Source organism: Corythoichthys intestinalis, chromosome 12 (assembly GCF_030265065.1).
Source record: "Corythoichthys intestinalis isolate RoL2023-P3 chromosome 12, ASM3026506v1, whole genome shotgun sequence".
Classification (NCBI taxonomy): domain Eukaryota; kingdom Metazoa; phylum Chordata; class Actinopteri; order Syngnathiformes; family Syngnathidae; genus Corythoichthys; species Corythoichthys intestinalis.
In genome coordinates, this window is record NC_080406.1 from 41,173,194 (window position 1) to 41,193,916 (window position 20,723).

A 20,723-nucleotide genomic window follows, 5' to 3' on the forward strand; every position below is an offset into this window, starting at 1 on the left:
TACATTATCATTGTTGTCACCTTCCTCCTCTAGACAAATAAACAATGTAGACACCACAGACTAAACGGATGTAGGCATGTCTCAGTGGGGAAGCGGAACAACTATTTAGAGTTATTTTTAACAACCCCCCCCCCCCCAAAAAAAAAAAAAAAATAAATAAAAAAAAAAAGCATCATTCTAAAAATCTTCCTTGGTCACAGAGAGGCTGATAATAGTAAAATGAAAAATTAAAATAAGTACAATAAATAAGGCTGTTACCATAGTGAGTTTACTGTTGGGACAAATATCTGTGGGCGCATAACTGAGGGGGAATACATTTTTAGTGTAGAAGTAAAATACATATTGGCAGAAAACACTCAGGATGCTTGAAGTTCCGCTCTGAGACCCCCAATTTGGCCAAATTTCAAAATTGTCCTATATGCATCTGTAATACATCATTGGCAAGCTTAAAATCTGAATTTTCTGGTGGAAGAAAAAATTTGGAACAAGAGTTTATTTAAAAAAAAATAATAAATAAACCCCTAAACCCGAACTCAAGGTGAGAGCATGAGAGAGCATAATTAAAGACACCATGATTTTAACGAGATATTATTGTGTACTTACCTGATTTCGATCCAAAAAGTGTAGCATGTATCACTGAGTGTCAAGACACCGCTGTGAATGGCCACAGCTGGACTTTTTGGGGATTTTATGGGTGAAACACGGTAATATAACAAGGGTTGCAAGGCAGAAATAGCAGACATCAAGGAGTGGTCGAGATTTTCTTTTTCAAATACGAGTATTTGCCCTTTTAAAGGTTTTTTTTTTTTTTTTTTTTTTTCAGTTTTTGCAAATTATTCACTCGCATATTTAAAACTTTTAAACAAATTACGTCACAATGAAAATAATGGTGTCTGTAAAAAAGTCATGGATATCTACTTCATAACTATTGCTAAATTGTATTTTTTCTGTTACTGTCGCATTTTCCCCGATATGTTAGGTGATAAATAATCGATCCAAACAAAGAAAAATTGAAAAAATTGTAAAAGGGTAAATATATGAAAAAAAAAAATCTCGACCACTCCTTGATGTCTTTGATTTCTGCATCGCGACCCTTGTTATGTTATCATGTTTCACCCATAAAGTACCCCCAAAAATCCAGATGTGCCCATTCACAGCTGTGTCTTGACACTCAGTGAAACATGCGACATGGAGTTTTTGGATCGAAACAAGGTAAGTATGCGACAATATCTAGTTAAAGTCATGGCGTCTGTAATTCTGCTCTCGCATGCTCTTACCTCCATATAGGGTTTTGCTGTTTAAATTTTTTTTTTTTTTTTTTTTTAAATGACCTCCTGTCCAAAATTTTTCTTCCCCCAGATAATTGAGATTTTAAGCATCCCAATGATGTATCACACGTGCATATCGGACAATTTTTAAATTTGGCCAAATTGGGGGTCTCAGAGCGGAACTTCAAGTCACCTGAGTGTTTTCCCCCATATAAATATATATACCGGTGTATATATACAATTTATAAATCCTGGTCCTATTGTATAATCATAAAGATATATATATATACAGTAAATATTACATACACACATACAGTGCCTTGCAAATGTATTCGGCCACCTTGAACCTTGCAACCTTTCGCCACATTTCAGGCTTCAAACATAAAGATATAAAATTTTTATTTTTTTGTCAAGAATCAACAACAAGTGGGACACAATCGTGAAGTGGAACAGCATTTATTGGATAATTTAAACTTTTTTGACAAATAAAAAACTGAAAAGTGGGGCGTGCAATATTATTCGGCCCCCTTGCGTTAATACTTTGTAGCGCCACCTTTTGCTCCATTTACAGCTGCAAGTCGCTTGGGGTATGTTTCTATCAGTATTGCACATCGAGAGACTGACATTCTTGCCCATTCTTCCTTGAAAAACAGCTCGAGCTCAGTGAGGTTGGATGGAGAGTGTTTGTGAACAGCAGTCTTCAGCTCTTTCCACAGATTCTCGATTGGATTCAGGTCTGGACTTTGACTTGGCCATTCTAACACCTGGATACGTTTATTTTTGAACCATTCCATTGTAGATTTGGCTTTATGTTTTGGATCATTGTCCTGTTGGAAGATAAATCTCCGTCCCAGTCTCAGGTCTTGTGCAGATACCAACAGGTTTTCTTCCAGAATGTTCCTGTATTTGGCTGCATCCATCTTCCCGTCAATTTTAACCATCTTCCCTGTCCCTGCTGAAGAAAAGCAGGCCCAAACCATGATGCTGCCACCACCATGTTTGACACTGGGGATGGTGTGTTCAGGGTGATGAGCTGTGTTGCTTTTACGCCAAACATATCGTTTTGCATTGTGGCCAAAAAGTTCAATTTTGGTTTCATCTGACCAGAGCACCTTCTTCCACATGTTTGGTGTGTCTCCCAGGTGGCTTGTGGCAAACTTTAAACGAGACTTTTTATGGATATCTTTGAGAAATGGCTTTCTTCTTGCCACTCTTCCATAAAGGCCAGATTTGTGCAGTGTACGACTGATTGTTGTCCTATGGACAGACTCTCCCACCTCAGCTGTAGATCTCTGCAGTTCATCCAGAGTGATCATGGGCCTCTTGGCTGCATCTCTGATCAGTTTTCTCCTTGTTTGAGAAGAAAGTTTGGAAGGACGGCCGGGTCTTGGTAGATTTGCAGTGGTCTGATGCTCCTTCCATTTCAATATGATGGCTTGCACAGTGCTCCTTGAGATGTTTAAAGCTTGGGAAATCTTTTTGTATCCAAATCCAGCTTTAAACTTCTCCACAACAGTATCTCGGACCTGCCTGGTGTGTTCCTTGGTTTTCATAATGCTCTCTGCACTTTAAACAGAACCCTGAGACTATCACAGAGCAGGTGCATTTATACGGAGACCTGATTACACACATTTGGATTCTATTTATCATCATCGGTCATTTAGGACAACATTGGATCATTCAGAGATCCTCACTGAACTTTTGGAGTGAGTTTGCTGCACTGAAAGTAAAGGGGCCGAATAATATTGCACGCCCCACTTTTCAGTTTTTTATTTGTTAAAAAAGTTTAAATTATCCAATAAATGTTGTTCCACTTCACGATTGTGTCCCACTTGTTGTTGATTCTTGACAAAAAAAATTAAATTTCATATCTTTATGTTTGAAGCCTGAAATGTGGTGAAAGGTTGCAAGATTCAAGGGGGCCGAATACTTTTGCAAGGCACTGTACATACATACATATGTATATATAATCTTACAATAGGACAATACAATATGACCAGGATTTAATAAAATAAATTTAAACAAATGCACAAAAGAAATGAATAAGGTGCTGCATTCCAATGATTCCAAACTGATTCTCAGTGATCACCACTTCATTTTGAAAAGCCAAATACTTACTGTCTGATTGCTTACTAAGCTACCATCCTTGAAAGTTGTTGTCTAACTTTGGTTTGCAACCACAATGTGTGTAAAGTATCCCTTTACCACAAAAAAAGCAGAGCAGGAAAGCTGCTTCATGCACTCTGGGTCAGTAACATAGCAGATTGGTGGTCTTCTGATTAAAGCATGTCTTGTTGATATCACTATACCACTTTAAGTAGATGCCAGCTGCTGAGGTTTAAAATGAAATGCTTCTCTCAAAATAGAAATAAAACATCACAACAAAACGTTCGTTCAGACATGTTGATTGGATTTAAACGTGAAATGCGCCATGTGTGCTTTTATCCCTGCAGATCAGATTGGTCAGATATGCACAAGCTTGAGATAGGATTAACAATAAAAGGAGGTGTGAGAAACAGATTTCAAAGTTAAATTCCTTAAAAAGAAAAAAAAGCCAAATAGCAGCGGCTTGAGACAATAAAGCTCTGAAACACTGCACGGCAATGGAGTGAAAGAGATCTTGTAGGTGTGTTTTGACAGGAAACAGCCCTGATGTCACGGAATACCGCAGTTGGGCGTCTACTTCCCACTGATGGATGAAGAGACACCAGTGGCCTGGAATCGTATGGGGAGTGTGAAGCTGCTGCTTCTTCCATTAATTAAAACCATTAGAAGTGCAGGTAATCAATTTATCTGCTCGTGTGTGTGCACATTTAATTAAGTTTAGATTTATTACACAAGACTGCATTTTTGTTTTGAAATCTAAATACAATCAAAACAAGTTAGTCTTTATTGTGTGATCTGTGATAATTTGCCATATTTCTGTTAAAAACAAAACTAAAATACCAATGTAAACTTGAGTTTGGTTGGCATTGAATTATCATGTCTCAGTGCTATTGACTATGCCAGTGCTCAGTGCTATTTCCAGTCCAATTTGATTAGACTCCTATTGCCGTCAATGGCAACCAATTAGGTAATTTATAAATAAATAAATTAATAAATAAACAAACTAGGAGTGGGACTTGAACTAATTAAATATGATTAATCAATTACAAAAGAAAATAAGGTATTTTAATTGCAGGTTATGTTCCAAACATGGAACCTTTATCAGTGCAAACATTTCTGGTACACTTGATAAATTGGTTTGCACATTAGTTCAAATAAGCACATTTTATTATATATATATATATATATACATATATATATATATAATTATACTGTACATGGATTATGGCAAAAAACACAAAGCTGAAAAAGCAGTTTCTGCTCTTGCACCACTTTTTGAAATAAACTGTATTTTAAGCCAAAAGAACTGTTGTGTTTGATAGAACAATATGTCTATATGCTGCCTTAGCAGTTTCATTGCGCGTTAAGCCCCAGAACTTTTTTTGATGATTTGTCTGCTTTACAGACACCGTGCAACCACTTTTGTTTCAACCCAGCCATAAAAAAAATTATATTTATCATTTAAAATATCTATCATTTTTATCTTAGAATCCTTAATTAATGTCTAATTTTTAGTATTTAAAAAAAATAAAATTATTCCCTCGCATATTTTAAACTTTTAAAAAAAAATTACGTCACAATGAAAAAATAGTGTCTTTAAATAGGTCATGGATATCTACCTCATAACTCGCTTATTTGTATTTTTTTTTTATTATTATTTTTTTTTTTGTTACTGTCGCATTTCCCCCGATATTTTAGATGATAAATAATTGATCCCAAAAAAGAAAAATTTGGGAAACAAAAAGTTTAAAAAGGTATATATTTAAAAAAGAAAATCTTGACCACTCCTTGATGTCTGCTATTTCTGCATTGCGACCCTTGTTATATTATCATGTTTCACCTATAAAATACCCAAAAAGTCCAGCTGTGGCCATTCACAACTGTGTCTTGACACTTGGTGAGACATGATACATGGAGTCTTTGGCTCAAAACAAGGTAAGCATGCAATAATATCGCATTAATATCATGGCGTCTTTAATTATGCTCTCTCATGCTTTCACCTCGAGTTTGGGTTTAGAGGTTTAATTTTTTTTTTTTTTTTAAATGCCCTCCTGTTCAAAAATTTTCTTCATCCAGAAAAATTGAGATTTTAAGCTTTCCAATTATGTATCACACATGCAGATGAGACAATTTTGAAATTGGGGGTCTCAGAGCAGAACTTCAAGTCACCTGAGATTTTTATGCCATATATAGAAAATAGAAAAAAAAAAAAAACTTGCTAAAAATGTACAGTATAATGTGTTAGTAATTTTTAATTCACACCCATTTTTTTTCTTACTTTCTTAATCAGGAGCTTTAGGCCCCTCAAATAATCATTCATTTTTCTGAGTCTTATATGAAAAAAAGAAATATGTGCACTTTGTTGGTTTAGGGCATCCTCTGAGGAAAGAGAAAGTTCAAAAACGGCACGTTAAATACAGATAATTGTTAATTACTCAGATTGCTTGTCCATTGTTTTGAATTGACATGCAATTTTATTCATCCATCCACGAAAATCCTTCCAGTTGAAAAAAATGTAGCTTTTAATAATTTGGGACAAAAATAGTAATTCAACTAATATGCGATGAATCATGATCAATTCATTACAAAGCCCCTAACTGGACATTAAAGCCAGTAGATAACTTGGAAAGTTGTTGATGTGGTTCCTTAGTTTGAGTGTTGTAACAACAACAAACAAAATTACTGCGTAGTCAATGTATAAAAAAAACCCATCACCGTCAATTGGGAGCCAATGAATTAATAATAAAATAATTTTAAAAAGTGAAACTAATAATAGTTTGTTTTTTTTTTAGTGCCTATGTATTTAAATTTGTGTTGTTCTTGAATGACAATTGGCTTTGTATTAGAGTTAACTACTTAACTAATAAAGTCCTTGAATAAATCAAATTTGTTTTCATTATTTAAAGTTGGGAATATCTGTTAAAAATTGTGTCTTTTCCCAAGTCAAAAGTTGACCTTGTCAAATTTAGATTCCGGTCCACTGTTTGTAGAATTGATTTTGTGAATCAGCATATTTACAAACATTTACAAGCAGCAACAATTGTATAATTAAAAAAGTTTAAATTGTTTGCTCATATTCTTTTTTTGTCTGCTCATGTATATTTACTTGTACTGTATACGGTATACAGTTTATATGCTTCTGAGCTCATATTGCATCCAGATGTCACAGCAAATCAGTTGAGGTCAGACAGCCAAAGTGTTTCATAAAGCACACAGCAGATGCAAACCCCATCAGAGCTTTCAACAATGTGCCTGCACTCGCTCAGACATTGGAAAATGTTAATGCATATAATTAGATTAGCTAGCATTTTCACTCACTTAATTAATAAGAGCTATGTGATGATGTGTTAAGGCCCTACCCTGCATTATGAGCATGATCACATCTTTATGTAATTAATCAAATTAGTTCTATATAATAAGAAGTTATCAAAATATAGATTGAATTGTACAGGTTGTAGGTCAAATTAATGGTGGAAAAAGTTTAGAAATTATTGTTTTTTAAATTACATAAATTCTGCATTTGGACAGGGCTGTGTAGACTTTTTATGTCACTGCTAAGTACAAATGGATTGAACGTTTGTTGCCATCAATGGCAGCCAATAAATTAAAATGTAGCAAAAATTACTGATCCATTAGGTTACATCATTTTATACGAATTTTCAGGGAATGCGCATCACATCCTGCTTTTTTCCCCCTCATTTCCTGTGTGTAGATGTGTATTTTTTCTTTTGTCTTGAAGTTCCTTGTAGTGTGTAAGCAGGTTGGATCTGCTTAGCACCTGCTGCTGATTATTCTTCAAGCAGGATATTTTAGATGCTGCGAAGACAGGAAGATGAGGATGAGTTTGCAGTTTGCTACTTTCTTGTGCATTGCAGTGTTATTCAATCCTGCCGTTAGTTAATCCATATTTTATTTATTGTAAGCACACTGTATGTCCTGTTCTAGTAGGTTTCCTTTGTCATGTGTAAATTTTTATTTTTTCGTGCTGTTGTTACTTTTTTCCCCCCACTCTTTTTGTGTGTTTTTTTTCAATGCTTGCTCTTTTTGTTTAATAAATTCAGTAAATCAACTCAGTCTTATATGTTTGCTTCTTGATCTAACCACTCGTGTGATGATGCAGCCTTAATAACGGGATGGGGGGATTTTACTCGGGAATGTGCACGGGCCCTCCTACTTTCCCCCCCAACACTGTGAGGACCAGTGTAAAGGAAATTGTAATTTTCTATTTCACACAATTTTTTTCATGCCCTCTCCTTGCCCTTTCTTCTGGTCAGAGGACGTGTCAACAAAAGATGGTGCCATGTCATCCACAGAATGTGATGATGACAGCAAGACATTCGACCACACACCTGTAACAAATCATCCTCATCTTGCTGTCCAACCACCTGCTCCCACATTCATTTACTTCACTGGCTTAGGTTGTCGAGATTCACAAAGAGACCATTTCTGCCCAAAACCTCTGTCAAACACACTGTTTGAGCTGAGAGTCGACAATGGCCCGGTGTCACTATAACACACCTAGTAAACTCTGAGAGCGAAAAAAAACAAAAGACAAAAAAAAAAAGTCAAATACATTTTCTCACGTCATCTGATACATTTCTATCTTTTATTCTACAGAATGATCTCACTTGCTAGTTGAACCACTTTTCCCAGAAAATGAAATGGCACATCCATGGCAATAACATTGTTGAAGACAGTGGTCCTCCTCTACTGGCCCCTGAAATCCATCAATCACATGTCCATCTATTTTCAATCTACCATTATTCTTTTCAATCTTGAGTGTATTCACAACTCTCTCTTTTCCACAGTATACAAGTTACACACTGACAGATTAATTTGTCTTCAGGCACAGTATTTTACAAAAAAAATTCTTGGGGAATGAGATGGAATTTCAAAAGAAATCTGCCCCTAAACCTTATTTGATTCTTATTAAGTATTCATACGCTCAATGAAATCACCAACAAACTGGGCCATTAAATGACTTCAGGACATTACTAGAATAGTGTGACAGTTTCTGCTTTGAGTGAAAAATAAAAATTTGAGATGAAAATTTCCATGTTCCAGTAAGCACTTTATTATCCATAATTGCAGTGTATTAAAATAATGCCTTGTTACAGTGAATATATTTTCAAAATGGATTTGTTTAACTTTTTCAGCACCATTGACAAGGATGGACGTCAAATCATGTGGCTCCTTTCATCCTTCAGCGGTGAATTTAAAATGTGCTTGTCACTGGTCGACGTAAATACAATTATCAATTAATAAAATGTTGATTAAAACAAGATTGACACACAGTGGTATGAGAAAGTCTCTGAACATTTTGGAATTTCTCACATTTCTGCATAGAATCACCATCAAATGTGATCTGATCTTTTTCAAAATAACACAGATGTAAAAACACTGTCTGCTTTAACTAAAACCACCCAAACATTTATAGGTTTTCATATTTTAATGAGGATAGCATGCAAACAATGACAGAAGGTGGGAAAATAAGTAAGTGAACCTTCTGTCTCAGGAGAGTTAAATAGCAATTAAAACCAATTTTTACCAAAAAATTTTAGTCAGGTGTGTGCCCCTTCACTAATTAGTGGTTTAAAGCTGTCTTGCCCAGTATAAAACACACACCTGGTAAGAATTGTCTTGATGAGAAGCATCTGATGTGCATCATGGCTCAGTATAAAGAGCTGTTTTAAGACGGAAGGATTGTTGATTTGTATAAAGCTGGGAAAGGATACAAAACCCTCTCTAAAAGTCTGGATGTTCATCATTTGACAGTCAGAGAAGTTGTCTACAAATGGAGAGAGTTGGGCACTGTTGCTTCTCTCCCAAGGAGTGGCCATCCACCAAAGATGGCATCAAGAGTTCAGCACAGAATACTCAGAGAGGCAAAAATGAACCCTAGAGTGTCTGCTAAAGACTTGCAGAAATCACTGGCACAGTCCAATATCTCACACATCAACTATATGTAAAAATATGGCCAAGAATTGTGTTCATGGGAGGACTCCATGGAGGACGCCACTGCTGTCTAAAAAAAAAAACATTGTTGCTCATTTAATGTTCGCAAAAAGGCACTTGGACACTTCACAGAAGTTTTGGCAAAATATTTTGTGGAACAATGAAACCAAAGTTTCATCACACAACACACACAACATCATGTGTGGAGTAAAAATGGAACAGCTCAACAACATCAACACCTCATCCCCACCGTGAAGCATGGTTGAGGGAGCATAATGATTTCGGACTATTTTGCTAACTCACGGCCTGGACAATTTGCTATCATTAATGGAAGAATGTATTGAATTCAAAAGTTTATCAGGAAGTTTTGCAGGAAAACCTGAGGTCGTCTGTCATACAGTTGAAGCTAAAAAGAGAATGGATGCTGCAACAAGACAATAATCCAAAACACAGAAGGTAATCAACTTCAGAATAGTTTCAGAAGAACAAAATACACCTTCTGGAGTGGCCAAGTCATAGTCCAGACTTGAACCCCATTGAGCTGCTGTTGTGTGACCTAAAGATGCCATACATCCCAGGAATCTGACTGAACTACAGCAGTTTTGTATAGAACAATGTGCCAAGATTAGTCCTGATCGGTGTGCCAGACTGATCTGCAGCTACAGGAAGCGTCTAGTTGAATTTATTGCTGAAAAAGTGGGTTCCACAAAATATTAAATGTGATTGTTCACTTACTTATTTTTCCCACCTTCTGTCATTGTTTGCATACTATCCTCTTTAAAACATGAAAACCCATAAATGTTTGGGTGATTTTAAAGCACTTTTTTTCATCTGTGTGATTTTGACAAAGAGCAGATCACATTTGATGGTGATTTTATGCAGAAATGTGAGAAATTTCAAAAGGTTCAGATACTTTTTTATACCACTGTAAAATGAAAAAGAGATATAGTATGTATAAAAATCTTAATATTTTTACAACATGAAGTGGTCAGTGTTTTTAAACATAATACATCAGTAGATCTGTGATGCTCTGACTAAACCCAAAGTGTCTGACATTTTTTTTTTTTTTTTGTAATGATCACAACCAGGTCGGCCGTGGCATATCATTGTGATATTTTGAACCAGGTCGGCCGTGGCATATCATTGTGATATTTTGTCAGGAGCAGAATGAGATTAGAGTAAATCTTATGTTATTGTAGTAATCTTGTGTCTGCTTTCCGACAGGGCATTTGTATCTTAGCACAGATGTGAATCAGTAGTAAATACTATTTGTGCAGTTCTTATCATATTGCCTATCGACTGTCATAGAAAACTAAAGCTAAAACATACCTTCACAGGTTCACATAAGGGTACGATATCTCAGCTATGAAAACACGAAGGGTCAGAAAACTACCTGGCAACAAACTAAAGTTTTGGGGTATAAATGTGTTAAAAAAATGTATTTTTCTGCTCACAATATGTCAACATATTTTGAAAAAAGGTCTTCCTGCTTGTTTCTTTGTTTGGTTAATGTTAATAAAGCCGAAGAACCTGAACAATGAGGTACAACGCATCTGTTCTCCACTCTACTGTACATGCAGGGGACCATCTCCAGCTGCTTGCTTAATGAACAGTTCCTCATAACATGCACACACATAGACATACACACAACAAGGCTATGAGCATGAACATTAAGATGTTGTAATTTTAGGGATAATTAGTTAGACTGTCAGTTTTATGGCTGTACCTTGCAAGCAGCAAGATTAAGCCTTTGAGACCTACTGCCCTGCTGCTCACACTCTGCGCCACCATTGTGTGTGAAAAGAATAGAAGTGGGCAGAAGCAAGGGGGGAGCCAGAGTATACCACTGAGAGCAGTATTCCAATTTTTGGCTTTAATTAGAAAAAGCTCATTTAACTTAATCTTTTCTCATCTCTCATCAGTATTTCTAAACTGTAATATCCATTTAATGGCTTATATCAGAGAGAGGTAGCTTCAGGTTCAAGTATTGTGTTAAAAAACATTTATTAAAAATATATGAAATAGAGAGGCACTGATGCAACTAGTACCATCAATGGCAGTGAAATTGAGGCTGCCAGGGTTAGCTGACTAATCGTCAATTACGTGTTTAGCGAATGAACTGACAGCTATTTTTTCATAGTTTTCTGCATTGTATAGAGACATTGTTGACCTAAAAATTTTCAAAATTATTTTTTAGAGCCTATTAGAGCATTTTTTATTATCTTTTTTGTTAAAAAAGGAAAAAAATAAATACTTGTCTTTTTTTTTAATTAAAATGTGTTTTCTTTTAATTGAAAAAAGGAAAAGCATATCGTCTTTTATCAGTTTTATTTTTTTTATTATGTTTTATTTATTTATTTTTTATGTTTTATCCATTCAGCTTTTTAACATAAACTTGCTCTTAGTATTCATTTTTATGTTTTGGGATTTAATTAAAAAACAAAGAAAATTAAAGTTTTGTGATAAAATGGGGGAGAAATTAATAGGTAAAAAAATGAAAACACTTTTCTTGATGAAAATTCAAAAACACCTCCTGTAGGACCACAATTAAAACAAATGTCTTAAAAGGCCCATACAGAATCAATTTAAAATACTTTTCTATTCCATGCATGCTCCACCAGTGCCCAGATGAGTACACAGAGCCCTGACATTTTAACTGAGACTGCCACATAAAGTATTTTTCTTTCCTTCAATAGAGAGCGTTTCAAGTCTAACAGTCTGTGCTAACGCACATCTTTGCTCATCTTTGCATGTCCATGCAAGCCCCCGCGGCAACAGCACTGTTTGACTGAGCCTTCGCCTCGTCTCCGCTTAGCAAAAACACTTGTTACTATCAGTAAACAATCACGTTTGCTATTTTTACATTTCTGGTGCTGAGCTAATGGGCCAAACGCTTATTGCTTTATGTTTGTGCTGGTACAAGCATGCCCGCCATGCATGAGGGTGACACGGGTGGCAGTTTCGTTTTAGTCCGCAGTTAGAAGTCGCGAATATAAAAGTGACAAACTCTTTATAGTCCCTTTAAGATTATTGTAAAAATGTATTGCACAATGCATGATAGTGACTGCACTAATGTAATTTTACATGTAGAAAAATTTGGCTCTCAAATCTAGCCGTTTTTTTCTTTTTTTCTTTTTATCATATCATAGTTATTCCACTCAAAACAATGCATCAGGGAAAGTCGAGTTTTTTCAGTAATTCCAATTTTTACATCACAACCACAATTGATAATCATGTCTAGCTTTCTAGTGCTGTGCTAGGTGGTACATATTGACAGAATGACAGAAAGGTTACGCCGCAACAAGAAAATAGCATGCTAAAAGACTTCAAAAATATGCTGTTCATTCCTGTTGTGACAACATCTTCTGTTTGGATATTTTTAATGGGCAAGGGCAAGGAGGTTGAGAGCTGATGACTAATTAGGATCTAATTTAATCATTAAACCTTTGATGTGAGTTTGGGTGGATTTGTGTACAAAATATGGTCTGCTATCATTTTAAAGTCACTTGCTGTCATAGAACCTTAGTATGCATATGACTTACTTTCGCAGGCCACACAGAATGACACAATCTAGCCCCTGGTTCCACCGGTTTGACGTTCCTGGCCTACATCTTCACTCAGTGCTCTTTCTTGCCAAACATCAGTCATAGAAGATCCAAACAAAAGTCCAAGTGAACTTTTCTACATACATTTAAACAATAAACATTTCTGTGTTAAAATTGACAAAACCCAGTCCTCCACTTCACCTCATTTGTATGACATCTAAAAAGTAGAACACATAAAACACTGCAAGGTTATGAATTAAAGGATTTGGTTGTCATTTGAAACCCACATTTTGAAAATATGTAAATATACAGCAGAAATCATTATTCTAGCAAATAATTCCCAAAGAGAGGGATCTATTACTAATGTTGTGACTCATAGCGGTTGAATGAAATGTAAAAAAAAAAAAAAAAGATAGTTGTCTTTCCTCTCAATTCCTACCTTCAAATCCATGTGTTTGGATGGAAACCTACAGTACATTATCATTTATCTTCAACTGTATTATTTGACACTAGATACACTAACCGGTCCAAAGGTTCTTGCTAATAAAACAATTGCTTAGACGTGTTTCATTGAGAATCGCTTTCCACAAAGTGTGAAAATAGAAACTGTCAACACTTCTGATTGAGCATGCAGAAGGTAAACTATAGTGTTCCTCCATATTAAAATTTGAGACAGAATGGAATAAAACTAGACAATGATGTGCAATACATAATACTTCAGCAATTTTGCCTTATGCATGGCTTCAAATAGAAATGCAAAATATTCTACTTTTAACCATTTTAACTTTAAAGTGCATGTGACACGAAAAAGCATGTTTATTTCATAATACACGGGGTATTTTATGCCCCTGAATAATATGGACCGCTTGGATGTGTGTGGAAGCGATCACTATATTTATTTAGTTTTTTTAATCCCGCGCCATGAAAATGAGTGACTTCCGGCTTCGGTCTTGCATTGAGGAGGAGGGCGCTGTGACGTGTACGGTAGAAGACGTCCTCTTTACTATGCAGTGTACTGTTGTGTATGAGGACGAAGGATTCAGCTGATTTTGCGGATTAATACATTTATTTTTCGCATCACGCCAGCCAAACGGCTGCAGAAAAATCATTCTGTATGCGGGAGAGGCGTATGTGCCTTTTTGGAGTTTCAAAAGGTTCCCATTCACTGTGGATATTTACTGTGGGACCATTGGACTTACGAGGAAGAGAGTAAACATCTTGTTTTGTATTATGTCAAATACGAATACAGCGAAGTAAACACTACAAACTTCCTTTAAATAAAGGACTACTTACGTTTGATCATTGATAGGCATGTAAAAAGCTCTCCTCATGCTCATTAGCAGCACGTTAGCTGCACAACAACTCCAGCCACCCTCCTCCGGGAACGAACTGTAAATTGCTCTCCGCCGGGCGGTATGCCGATCCGCAAAGACAATCGACAACCGGGTCGTCATGTCAAATAATCCAGGCTAGTTATGTGTGATTTTCCGCTTCGAAGACTTTGAAACATCACTCGGTTCGGGTTAGCATGTCGGCTAGCTGTCACTCCTTCTGGTTTGTTTACATTCGCCGAAGCCGGGGAAGGGAAACATATACGTCAAACACATATGTCCGATTTAGGTGTCATAAAATATCGTTCGGGAGGTGCGACAGTAAAGGTGAAGTCGACAGTTTTGACCATTTTATGGAGTAATTTTGCCATGTCGTCTTGAATAAATGAATTTTTATTATTTCATATTCCATTTAGCACAAGACTGTTATTTGCCATTTATTTAGCAATTGGGGAAAATACTTGGATAAAAAGAATATCCTGTAAAAATATTGAAGTAAAGAGACAGAAACAATGACATTTTGCAGCTCTCTTCATCGCGTTTTCCTCGTTGTGAATAGTTCCCCCTCGACGGGCTGACTGGTCCTTCTCAAGCCATTTATATAACTATTGGGGAAAAATACTTGGATAAAAAGAATATCCTGTAAAAATATTGGAGTAGAGAGACTGAAACAATGACATTTTGCGGCTCTCTTCGTCGCGTTTTCCTCGTTCTGAACAATTCCCCCTCAATAGGCTGAATAGTAAAACCGATGAGCCCAGTCTACCGCTGACGTCATCCACCTGTTGGGGACGCTAAAGCCCTATAATGGTAGGCGTGGCTAACTGGCAGATTAAAAGACAAATTTCTCGTCATCTGCGCTTTGCTAAATTGTTGTATATAGTCGAATCGTCTCAAAATATGATTCTAATTCACATAATAATGCCATTTAAGACTTTTTTTCTCGTGTCGTATGCTCTTTAAACCTAAATATAACTGAAAGCTTGTTACCCCACATCCTGCTTTGGATTAAAGTGAGATAATAGTGTTTATTAACTCTTTTAGTGTTATTGACAGTCATAGACGTCTAATACATTTGAATTGGGAGAAATAGCAGTGAATGAACGAATAGATTAGAACAATTAGATGTTTACTAGTGAAGAACAAGTATAAATTCACATAACAGGATGAAATGAGCCACATGACGCCATCGTCAATGGCACTGAAAGAGTTGATTAGCGTGTATAATGATCAATCTAACACAATTTTCTTGTGTATTAAGGAAGGAGCAGCAATATTTTTATCTAACTGCAAAAACTGACAAAGAATTTAAAAAATGAATAATTCTCCAATTACAAATTCTTCTTTTCTAATTTACAGCTCTTTTGTCAATTTTATCGGTAATACTTTTTAATTCAACCTAACAACCAGCACAGAACAAATGTAATGTATAGGACTGTGACATGGTCAACAAACAACAAACCTGAGTTAGAAACTCTTACAGTATATGTCATCATCCATGCCTTGGTGCCTCATCTTGACACTTTTAAATAATTTTGCTTACGCTTGAATAAGCACCATGTATGCTATCAGGCACACTTGGATCTGATAAGTCGAATGTGCTTGCGTTAGTATTATTTATCACAACAAAAGGATGAAACACACTCTAGCTACGAGTTTTTTTTCTAGTTGAAAAATGTGACTAAGACATAAAATACACTACTCACTACATCCATCCATTCATTCATCTTTCGAACTGCTTATCCTCACAAGAGTCGTGGGAGTGCCGGAGCCAATGCAGGAAGCGGTGTACACCCTGAACCAGCCAATCACAGGTACTCAATACAGTGGATATCACTTTTTAATGTTCTGATATGAAAACCCATTAATATGGTCATTGAAGTACCGTATACAGTATAGGCCATCAGCCAAGGTAGGACAAAGTGTCTAAAAAGACAAATTTGTTCATTGAAGTTTGCCTTGTTAGGTTAGGTGAAAGAAACTGAGTGACTCTCTACATTTAGTGTTAAAGCTGAGAAGTGAAACAAGGCAGAACTCAAGTTTTGTTCATGATATTTTCATGATTTGCTGCAGACCAATAAAAACTGGGCAGCGGGCTGCATTATGTTTGAAAACCTAAAACAAAATTAAAACCATAGTTTAAATAGTTCCTTAAAGCAATACACAACCCATGATTGACCATTAGGTGAAAGACGGTTGCACAAAGTACTTAAGTATGCAAATCGTGTAGAGCTCTATAGTGTGGACACCCCTGCCAACAGGTAAAAGACAGTTGCACAAAGTACTTACCGTATTTTCCGATCAATATTGGCTAATCATGGCATGACATTCCTTTTAGGGCAGCTTCATCTGGTGGATGCATAACACAACCCCAATCATGACTACTAATGCCCCTTAATAATGTGGTGCGCCATTTAAATGAAAACAGTTTTAAAATAGGCCGTTTATTGAAGGTGCGCCTTATATTGTGGAAAATATGGTAAGTACGCAAATCGTGTAGACCTCTGATAATGAAGAAACTAATGTTTAAATCCCAAAAATGACATCGCTTATGAGGGCCGTCATTGTGTAACAAGTACGACATCAGTCACGCGATGCGTGTTCAGCACATAAACTGTGATTCACGCAAAACAGGTCAAAAGTAGCTATTGTAAAAAAATAGGCATACACTCTTTACATTTTCACTTTACGTCCAATCTGTTGCTGTTGTCCACATTTCTCTGAGATTCAGATGAAGCCCATTTCACTTCCTGGGTCCATTAAAGCTTGTTTTTATCCCAGTAATCACTTGTGAGACAGAGGGTAGCCAATGTGTGACGAATAAGCGGGAAAATCTGATACACTCTAATAGTGTCAGTCGATTGGCTAAATTAATATTCACATTTAAGAATATCTGATGATAGCTATTTTGCGTAGTTCCAGGAAATGGTGTCCTTTTTTAAAATTTTCAACACTTACACATTAGGAAAAATAAAATTCTGTGTGTCTTCCCTTTAATGAACACGATTCCGCTTAAATGCTTAGATCAAGGGGGTTTCTAACCTTTTAACTCTTTGGCTGTCATTAACGATGGTAGACGCCCAATTCATTTAAACTGGAAGGACTGGCTGTAAATGCTCATCTTTCACTGCCACTGACGGCACTAGATTTCCAATCCATTTTGACTGGGAAGCGTAGCCGTGATCATTCAGGGCAACCAATAGGTTAAAGATGAAGGCATTTGAACTATATCTGTGTGTGTGTGTGGGGGGGGGGGGGGTGCATGTATTTTTAATGAACTAATTAACCTCTTTGTTATCGGTGAGATGCTCCACACATGTTGAGTCACCTACAGAGACTAGACTGCTGTGTGAAGACATTAAACTCCACACACCAATGAAGGAATAAGGGTCATCAAACCGCCAAGGGACAACAAATTGCTCATGATTCATAGGATCAGTTGTCGGCTAAATAATAATTTTTGACTGACTGCAGCTTTGCAGTCAAGTCTCCTCACATTACGAAATTGCAAAACCACACACTCAGTTATGATTAAAGTTTCCAGAGCAAATATGTAATGGAGTTTGTAAGAGGAATATTGAAGCAATGATGGACGTTAAAAAAAAAAAAAAAAAAAAAAAAAAAAAAAAGGTTACCCTTCAGTCCAACAGAAGAGACTATTTGATCAGAAAGAAAATGAATAAACCATTGCAATTTTCAGGATAAAATTTCAATTTTAAGCACACTTGTGGCAGCGGAACAATAACTCGACTTTTATTTGAACTCCAGTGAAAAGACGAAAATCAAGTGGGACTTCTGAGGTTTAAGTCCTGATTCCTTTCCATTTTATGTAAAATAAAATCGTAAAGTAAATACACCTTTCTAAACCATTGCATGTGTAAAAACTAAGTCAACCACTGTTTTCCACACTCACAGTCATGCATACGTAAGTATGTTTGATCCACTTACCATGATTGCTTTTGGGAAGTGGGAGGAGACAAGGACACCGGGAGAAAACCCACGCAGACACGGGAAGAACATGCAAAATCCACAGATAAACACTGGACATATATGATGAAAAAACAAACTGTTAAAACTGGGATTTTTTTTTTTCACCTGAAAGAACATCCTGGATGGAAAAACGTTCAGTCTTGGCATGCATGGTTACACTCAAAACTGGCATAATGATGGGGCACAGTCTTGTAGTAGTGCTTATGTAGTCTCACACATAGTGAAGTACGCACATATGGGTCAGGTTGCTTGCCAAAGTCATCTTATACATCAAACAAACATCAAGCAGTACACCCACGAAGGGTTTTAAAGTTTTCTCTAGGACATGCAGCTGGTACATATTTCTTGACTTAGCACCAACTAATGGACTGGCATGCATATTACAGTTCTCATCTGTGTTTATAGGGATGGTTTTGACCAAAAAAATAAAATAAAAATAAAAGTTTTTGGCTACCAATGACTACGATAAACGTCCAATCAAGTGGCTCTTTTCCTCTTGCCGTAAATTTTAATAATTTTATTTGTAGTACACATCCAATCCATTGGTTAGCAAGGGTAGCAGTGACTGAACATCTTTTCATTTGCTGCAAGCCCACTTCAATTGGATTGGACGTCTATCGCCGTCAATCGCAGCCAGAGAGTTAAACAGAACACATTATTTCCAGGCGTATTTCTTATGAATGCATTTACTCCTCTCATAGTTCCCATTTTATTGCATTTGGCTCTATGTTGAGTGTTTATTGATTTTATACCCTCCATCTTCCCATCTGTCTCTATCTGCACTCCCTACAGGTAGTTGGCTGGTCAAGATAGTCTTTTCTTAAAAATAGAAAGTCCTGTGCTTTGTTGAATCTCCTTAATGCCAAAAGGGTTACCGTTTCATTCTCTTTCCAAGCTTAAGGCATGGTCCCAAATCTGTACTGTACATGGATACCCTCCCTGGTCCATATACATATATTACATATTATTTTTGCCATGTTTAATCAATCATTTTAATCCAACTACATGTCCATTTTCTTTGGTAGTCTACATGAATCATGTTACACCTGAGCCATAATTCAAAGCCACAAAAAAGGGCAAATATCCCGTTCAGAATTCATTCACATTCCACTTTGTCCGACGTCTACGTATTACAGGCGGTGTGGTGAATAATCATACCCCCCCAAAAATTTTGTTTGGCCTATGTAAGTAAATCACATGCATGTTTTTGCAAAGATAAAATGTAAAATGTACATAATCCAAAACTTTTTCTCCCCTTTGTAACAAAATATTGTAAGTACAAATTTAGAAAAATAAAATATGGACTTTCCCTGTTGAAATGAAATGGAAAAAAAATAATAAAAATCTTCAACGATTAGTTTTTTTCTTTTTAAATAAACTTGACTAAGACAAATAAAGGATTAAATGAAACAAATAAGGAAAAAATACTTTTTTTTTTTTTTTTAAATTAAAAACAGTATATAAAAAGTACTGTTTCCCCACCACTTTTTTATGGGGGGGAAAAATTAGGCGGGCAGGTGAGGTGGACCCAATTGCAGGAAAACAACAGGGAAGCAAGGTACGGTGGTGGATATAACTAAAAAAATGCTTTAATTGAAGTTAACAAAAACAAAGTATAAACAAAAGACAATGGGAGCCTAAAAGCAAAGATGCTCATTAAAACTTACTTTGAAAATCAGAAACCAAGCAGTACGAGAGCACAGGAATACGAAGGGCTTAGACACTGCAATAGACACTGGGACAGACAATAAATTGACAATGACGCAACAAGGACTGAAAGAAAACAGGGAGCTTAAATTCACATAGAAGGGGTAACGAAACAATGAAGAACAGGTGGGTCACACAAGATACAGCGGATTGGTCAACACACAAGGAACAGGCCATGGCAGGTTAAATCAATGGGTAATCACATTGACAGGACACACTAGGGCACAGAACCAAACTAAAACCATGACAGAAATAAAAATGACCCCAAAAAATTTTTAAGGGGCTCAAATACAGAAAAAACTTTGAACTGTTTTAAGGTCGACAATGTCTAAGCAGTTTACTGACGATTAAAATGGATAACAGTTTATTTGCTAATCAATTACCGTAATTTTCGGACTATAAGCCGCTACTTTTTTCCTAATAATCAGTAACTTGATAGGTAAATTAATAGATAACACTTTATTTGACACTATCATGGGCATTACTGAATGCTAATGACAACTGTCATTAAGTGTCATCTGGCAAAGTATGTCGCTAACTCCATTTATGTCCAGCTCAGCACTTTTACATTAATTCAAAAGTGAAATAATTTGCCGGATTACACCAAATGACATCTGATATCAGCATTCATTGATGCTTATGACAGTGTCATATCATAATTATGATTGTCAAATGACAGTCTTATTGTGCCACTGTCAAATAAAGTTTTACCAAATACCATAACTAGCAATTAATGGAAAAAACTGGATCAGTAACTGAAGAAATAATTAGCACGGAACATGAATTTTGATTGTTATATATGTATATCTGTAGCGCTGCAA

General features: G+C 36.2%; 1 long non-coding RNA gene across 1 annotated transcript; it reads right to left on the reverse strand.

The window, feature by feature from the left end:
- Positions 1–7,082: 7,082 nt before the first annotated feature.
- On the reverse strand, positions 7,083–19,941 carry LOC130927519 (uncharacterized). Its single transcript, XR_009066448.1, has 3 exons — positions 19,863–19,941; positions 18,154–18,245; positions 7,083–7,190 (listed from the first exon to the last, which is right to left on the reverse strand). It is a non-coding gene; the product is annotated as an uncharacterized LOC130927519 (long non-coding RNA).
- Positions 19,942–20,723: the final 782 nt, after the last annotated feature.